The sequence below is a fragment of the Lolium perenne genome, chromosome 7 (genome assembly GCF_019359855.2).
Source record: "Lolium perenne isolate Kyuss_39 chromosome 7, Kyuss_2.0, whole genome shotgun sequence".
NCBI classification, from domain to species: domain Eukaryota; kingdom Viridiplantae; phylum Streptophyta; class Magnoliopsida; order Poales; family Poaceae; genus Lolium; species Lolium perenne.
The window spans coordinates 34,105,574-34,113,536 of record NC_067250.2 but is presented as its reverse complement, the minus strand read 5'-3'; positions in this window follow the sequence as shown (position 1 = coordinate 34,113,536).

Genomic DNA, 7,963 nt, shown 5'->3' with positions numbered 1-7,963 from the left:
AGGATAGAAATTTAAAGGTAGCACTTCAAGCAATTTACTTTGGAATGGCGGAGAAATACCATGTAGTAGGTAGGTATGGTGGACTCGAATGGCATAGTGGTTGGCTCAAGGGTTTCGGATGCATGAGAAGTAATCCTTCTCGATACAAGGCTTAGGCTAGCAAGGTTGTTTGAAGCAAACACAAGCATAAACTAGTACATCAAAACTTACATAAAAGACATATTACAAGCATTATAAGACTATACATCGTCTTCCTTATTGTTCAAACACCTCACTAGAAAATATCTAGACTCTAGAGAAACCACTCATGCAAACCAAATTTTAACAAGCTCTATGTATTTCTTCACTAATAGGTGCAAAGTATATGATGCAAGAGCTTAAACAAGAGCACAACAATTGCCAAGTATCAAGTCATTCAAGACATCATACCAATTACTACATGTAGCATTTTCAAATTCCAACCATATAATAATTAACGAAGCAGTTTCAACCTTCGCCATGAAAATTAAAAGCTAAGAACACATGTGTTCATACGAACCAGCGGAGCGTGTCTCTCTCCCACACAAGCATTTATTCAAACAAGAACAAAAACAAGAAACATACAGACGCTCCAAGTAAAGTACATAAGATGTGACCGAATAAAAATATAGTTTCAAGAGAAGGAACCTGATAATTTGTCGACGAAGAAGGGGATGCCTTGGGCATCCCCAAGCTTAGACGCTTGAGTCTTCTTGATATATGCAGGGGTGAACCACCGGGGCATCCCCAAGCTTAGAGCTTTCACTCTTCTTGATCATAGTATATCATCCTCCTCTCTTGACCCTTGAAAACTTCCTTCACATCAAACTTCTCATAAACTTCATTAGAGGGGTTAGTATATAATCAAAAACTCACATGTTCAGAGGTGACACAATCATTCTTAACACTTCTGGACATTGCTCAAAGCTACTGGAAGGTAATGGAACAAAGAAATCCACCCAACACAGCGAAAGAAGCAATGCGAAATAAAAGGCAGAATCTGTCAAAACAGAACAGTCCGTAAAGACGGATTTTTAATAAATACTTCCGTTGCTCAGATCAGAAAACTCAAAACTAATGAAAGTTGTGGACATATCTGAGGAACACGCACGTAAATTGGCATATTTTTCTCATTTTCTACAGAGAAAACAGCCCAGATTCGTGACAGATATAAATCTGTTTCTGCGCAGAAATCCAAATCTAGTATCAACCTTCGATTAGAGGCTTCACTTGGCACAACAAAACACAAAACTAAGATAAGGAGAGGTTGCTACAGTAGTAAACAACTTCCAAGACACAAATATAAAACAAAGTACTGTAGCAAAATAATACATGGGGTATCTCCCAAGAAGTTCTTTCTTTATAGCCATTAAGATGGGCTCAGCAGTTTTGGTGATGTACCCGCAAGAAATAGTATTTGAAGCAAAAGAGAGCTTCAAGAGGCAAATTCAAAACACATTTAAGCCTAACATGCTTCCTATGCAGAGGAATCTTGTACACAAATGAATTCATGAAGAACAAAGTGACAAGCATAAGAGGATAAAACACGAGTAACTTCAAGATTCTCAACATAAAGAGGGAAAACTTAATATTATTAAGATGCATACAACCATATTTCCCTCTCTCATAATAACTTTCAGTAGCATCATTGATGAAATCCACAATATACCCATCACTTAAAACATTCTTATCATGGTTCATATGCATAGAAGTATCATTAATTTTGGCATAAGAAGAGTTCTTCTCATTAATAGTAATTGGAGCAGGATTATTATCAAGAATTTGAACATGGTAAACAAGTTGCATATTAAGGGAATCGTTTTTGGTAACCCAATCATGACTATGACAAGTTTCATAAGGGTAGTTATAACCTATATCATAGCATTCTTTATAATAATCATCAAAGATCGGAGGCACAGTGTCATCATAAGAAATAGAATAGTTATCTTTCACAGTCGGTTTATCTATGAGCATACCATCGTTGTTATTAGAAGGAGATGTATCAAACACATAATGATCAGTAGCAAAAGGATTTTCAAACACCTCTTCCCCAAGCTTAGAGCTTTCTATATCATTATGGGAGGAAGCATGGATAGCACTGACACTATGGTAATTATTATCATCATCATTTTCAGAATTAGTTTCCCAGAGATTTGCAATATCAAAAGTAGTGTGCTCATTCAAATCATGATCTCTAATGTATGTAAAGGGCATAGGAAGATCATCATATTTAGATTCATTATCACAATAATCATTAGGAGCAACATACTTACGGTTACTTAGCGTTATCTCATTCACGCGGGGATACGCCGTTACCTCTTTCTTTTTATTCTCCTTCTTCTTCCTCTTCTTCTTCTTCGTTCCCTTCTTCTTCTTCTTCTTCTCTTCCTTCTCCTCATTTCCTTCTTTAGGAGGAAGAGGCTTGAAGGGTGGCTTGTCCGCATAACCTGATTTACTTTCAGAAACAATAGAAGAAACTTGGGAGGATCCCTCCTTTTCATTAATTAGTTGAAAACACATGGCGGTCCTATCATATTTTGGTAAGGTGTGGTCTTCTAAAATATTTTGTATGTAAGTATTTGTATGGCTATTATCAATGCAATAAGAAAAACACCCATGCAGGACATCATCAATATCAAGATCACTCATATGTAACAAAGAGATTTTTCTCGATAGTTCTTCACACCCCAAAAATAAAGTAAGTTCATCATGCTGATTAGGAGTAATTTCATCATCACAATACAAATTTGCAGCACTCATTGGGTTCAAATTATCATTGGAGGAGCATTGAAAATTAAAATAACCCACTTCATGGCAAACTTCACAAATAAAAGGATAGAGGGCACAAACTTTTTTACCAATATCATCTAGAGCCCTAGACCACTTTCTAGTTTTTTCATTAATATGATGGATGCAATATTCATCTTTGACTTGATTAATTCCACAAGGCCTATGCATTCCACAAAAATTAACATGCTTATAGGAAATAGCATTCTTAGGAGTTTGAGCATGCTTATTGCAATAATTAACAACAATTTCATTCTTCATGCGAGCCTCTTTAAAAGGTTCATGATACTTATCAAAATTCTTTTTAGGAAATTCAAAATGAGAAGCAAAGGCTTTATAAAGATTTGCAGCAATTTGAGCGTCAAGACCATAAGTAGCACTCATATCTCGAAATTTATCGGTATCCATAAAAGCTTCAATGCATTCATAATCATAATTTATACCTGACTCTTTACCTTTGTCGTTCTCCCATCCTTCAGCGTTGTCCTCAATCCGATCAAGAAGATCCCACCTAGCTTCAACCTCCTTGCTTGTGAAAGATCCCTCCGAACACGCTCCCAGATAGTCCTTGTGTTGTCCTGAAAGCCTCGCATAAAAATTGTTAACAATAACATTACGGGGGAGCTCATGAATGGGACATTTGAGCATTAGTGACTTCAGTCTCCCCCACGCTTGAGAAATACTCTCCCCATCACGAGGATAAAAGTTATAAATATAATTCCTATCAATATGCACTTCAAGGGGAGGATAAAATTTAGAATAAAAGAGAGATGCAATTTCCTCCCAACCAAGAGAATGTCTATTCTCCAACAATTTATACCAATGCGCCGCTTTACCCGATAGCGAAACAGAGAATAGCTTCTTCCTCACTTCATCCATAGAGATACCTGCACACTTGAATAACCCGCATAATTCATGCAAAAACAGTAAATGATCTCTAGGATGGACAGTTCCATCCCCTTTATAGTGGTTGTCCATAACACGTTCAATAATTTTCATAGGTATTTTATACGGAATACTTTCAGCAGGTGGATTTAAAATATCAAAAGCATCATTAGAGTTATCGCATATGGGAGATAAAGTATTATCAGAGCAAATTTTCTCCCCTAAAGATGGGAAGCTAAAAAGATCACAAAAACTAGCTTCCCCAAGCTTAGACTTCTCCATAGCATTAGCAGTAATTGCATTCATACTAATAACATCGCTACTAGCATGCAAATAAGGTTCCATAGGTTTTTTAATTTTTGCATCAAACAATTCTAAATCAGGAAAAAGACTAAAAAGCTCACCAATTTTTTTGTTGTTTTCCATTATGCCTAACTAGTGTAAACAAGAAACAAAAAGTTGCAATTGCAGGATCTAAAGGAAATAGCTTCGAGTACTTACAACGGCGCCGGAAAATAGATTAGTAGCCGGGATCCGGAGTGTGAGTACCTTTTACCTTTCCTCCCCGGCAACGGCGCCAGAAAATAGCTTGATGTCTACGCCCCCTCCTTTTCCTGTAGACAGTGTTGGGCCTCCAAGAGCAGAGGTTTGTAGAACAGCAGCAAGTTTTCCCTTAAGTGGATCACCCAAGGTTTATCGATCTCAGGGAGGAAGAGGTCAAAGATATTCCTCTCATGCAACCCTGCAACCACAAAGCAAGAAGTCTCTTGTGTCCCCAACACACCTAATAGGTGCACTAGTTCGGCGAAGAGATAGTGAAATACAAGTGGTATGAATATATATGAGCAATGGCAACGGCACCAGAAAAGTGCTTTGCCCAGGACAGTAAACAAGCAGTAGTAACGCAGCAGTAGTAACACAGTAAAATAGTAAACAAGCAGCGATAGCAGTATTTAGGAACAAGGCCTAGGGATTACACTTTCACTAGTGGACACTCTCAACATTGATCACATAACAGAATAGATAAATGCATACTCTACACTCTTGTTGGATGATGAACATATTGCGTAGGATTACACGAACCCTCAATGCCGGAGTTAACAAGCTCCACAATTCAATGTTCATATTTAAATAACCTTAGAGTGTAAGATAGATCAATACGACTAAACCAAGTACTAACATAGCAAGCACACTATCACCTTCACACTATGTAGGAGGAATAGATCACATCAATACCATCATAGCAATAGTTAACTTCATAATCTACAAGAGATCATAATCATAGCATACGCCAAGTACTAACACGGATGCACACACCATCACCATTACACCGTGTAGGAGGAATAGACTACTTTAATAACATCACTAGAGTAGCACATAGATAAATAGTGATACAAAACTCATATGAATCTCAATCATGTAAAGCAGCTCATGAGATTATTGTATTGAGGTACATGGGAGAGAGATGAACCACATAGCTACAGCGGAGCCCTCAGCCTCGGGGGTGGATTACTCCCTCCTCATCATGGAGGTAGCGATGGCGGTGAAGATGGCGGTGAAGACGGCGTTGGAGATGGCTCCGGGGGCAATTCCCCGTCCCGGCAGGGTGCCGGAACAGCGACTTCTGTCCCCCGAATTAGACTTTCGCGATGGCGGCGGCTCTGGATGGTTTTCTCTGTTTCCGTCGAACTTGTCGAGGTTTTTAGGTCAGGGACGATTATATAGGCGGAGAGGCGGCGCAAGGAGGCGGCTGGGGCCCCCACACCATAGGCTGGCGCGCCCAGGGGGCCACCCGCGCCGCCTTATGGTGTGGGCCCCCTGCTGCCCGCCTCCGACTCTCCTTTGGTGTTCCGGAAGCTTCCGGGAATTTTAAGACTTTCGGTGTTGATTTCGTCCGATTCCGAAAATATTTCCTTACTAGGATTTCTGAAACCAAAAACAGCAGAAAACAGCAACTGGCCTTTCGGCATCTCGTCAATAGGTTAGTTCCGGAAAACGCATAAAAATGATATAAAGTGTGAACAAAACATATTGGTATTGTCATAAAACAAGCATGGAACATCAGAAATTATAGATACGTTGGAGACGTATCACGTCCCTAGCCAGACGGTCTCTATCATCATCGTCGCTGGATCGTCGGCGTTGGCTATATTGACTCACGTACTTGTTGAGGAGGTGATCGGAGAGAGGTCGCTGGTATCTTACATTCCTCACTTCTCCCTCTGTGATGTAGCGCTTGCCATCGTGACGGAGCCGATCGCGTGGAGCGGCCTCCTCTGTGTCCTTGCTACGAGAGCAGCTGCCCTCATCTCCATCCTTGCCAGAGTGGTGTCCAGGTCCTACGATGTTGATGTTGAACGAGAATCCTGGCTGGCAACCTTCAGGGTAAGTGCACTCCACCATGTTAACGGCGGGGAAGGGGTGGGTGTCGACCTTCATGGCGTACTGGTTAAAAATCAGACGTCCTTGTTCTATCGCCATTTGGATCTACTGACGCCACACCCTGCAGTCGTTGGTGGCATGGGAGAACGAGTTATGCCATTTGCAGTATGGCTTTCCGTTCAGCTCCTGTACCGTGGGGATTTTGAGGCCTTCGGGTAACTTCAACTGCTTCTCCTTAAGTAGGAGGTTGAAGATTTGCTCGGTTTTAGTCACGTCAAAATCGAACCCTCTGGGCGGACCTGGTGGCTTCACCCATTTGCAGGACACGGGGGTTGCCCCCCGAGTCCATTCAGCCACTGCTACCTCTTGATCTCCCGCAGAACCTTCGTCTTCATCTGCCTCAACCAGGACTACCGCACGCTTGAATTTGTCCTGGTACAAGTCCGGGTGGCGCTGTTCATATGCCAACAGTTTCTGAACCATGTGCGCCAGTGAAGGGTAGTCTGCTTGGGAGGCCATGTCCTTGATTGGTGACGCAAGGCCCACCACTGCCAACTCGACTGCTTCCTTTTCAGTCACACGAGCCGAATAACATCGGTTCCTTAGATTTCTGAAGCGCTGGACGTACTCTGCCACGGTTTCTCCACGCTTCTGACGTATTTGTGCCAGATCGGCAAGGCCAGACTCGGAAGCCTCTGAGTGATACTGCATGTGGAACTGTTCTTCCAACTGCTTCCAAGTCCGGATCGAGTCCGGTGGCAACGAAGTGTACCACCCGAAAGCCAATCCCGTGAGGGACTGTGCGAAGAACCTCACGCGTAGTGGATCCGATGCTGAGGCCGTTCCTAGCTGCGCCAAATATCGGCTCACATGCTCGATGGAGCTGGAACCATCTGATCCATTGAATTTGGAGAAATCAGGGAGCCGATATTTGGGCGGTAGCGGGACCAACTCGTACTCGTTGGGGTACGGCTTGGAATAGTCGATTGTCCTCCTTTTCGGCACCATGCCGAACTGGTCTCTCAGGATCGTACTGATTTGATCCGCGGTGCTGGCTGCAGGAGTCGAACTCTGAAGATTCGCCGGAGTGGCATACTTAGCCAGCCATGCTTGTTTTTCCAACTCTGAGCCAACTGCAGGAGCTGAGCTCTGGAGGTTTGTCGGAGTGGCATACTTAGCTAGCCACGTCTGCTTCTCAAGATCTGTTCCCGAAGTTCCTCCTGTTGTTCCAGAAGTCCCTGCTGTTGCGGCCTGGTTTGTGAGCGCCGATTGCATGATCGCACGTATGTGCACATGTACCCGTGAGGGATCTCCTTAGGCGCCTCATGCAAGAACCGGCAGTCACTAGGGTCACCACCGATCTTGTAGACGACGAACGCCGGTGAATTCGGCACTTCTGGTGCTGCCAACGCGAATGGCAGCGGTGGACGGGACTGGAGTGGCATCTCTCCTTGGTGTGTCCCGAGAGCTGGTCCTGACGGAGAGTACTGGTGCCTCATGATCTCCTGGATCACCCGAAGAGCGACACGCTCCAAAGTGTTCACCAGGTTCTCAGAGTGGCGGTGCAACGAGTGAGCCACCATGTAGTTGATCTCCTGACGCAGGGACCTGGTGCGTTCTTCTGACGGGGCGGACAGGTCTATTCCATCGAGCGCACCTTCAGGCGAGAAACCTTTCCACCTGATGCCATGTGAACGGGTTCTGTGAAAAGAGCCGATGAGGTCGGCTTCGAGGATCGCTTTGACCTCGTCATACTTCTTCTTGAGCTCCTCGGTCAGATCCTCGTACGTGACTGGGGTGCCGTCCGCCATCTCGGATGTAGATGGCGATGTGGTTGATGTCGAAGCTTGTCCCACCGAGCGTGCCAGAATGTGTTGCGGTCAGAAACCCA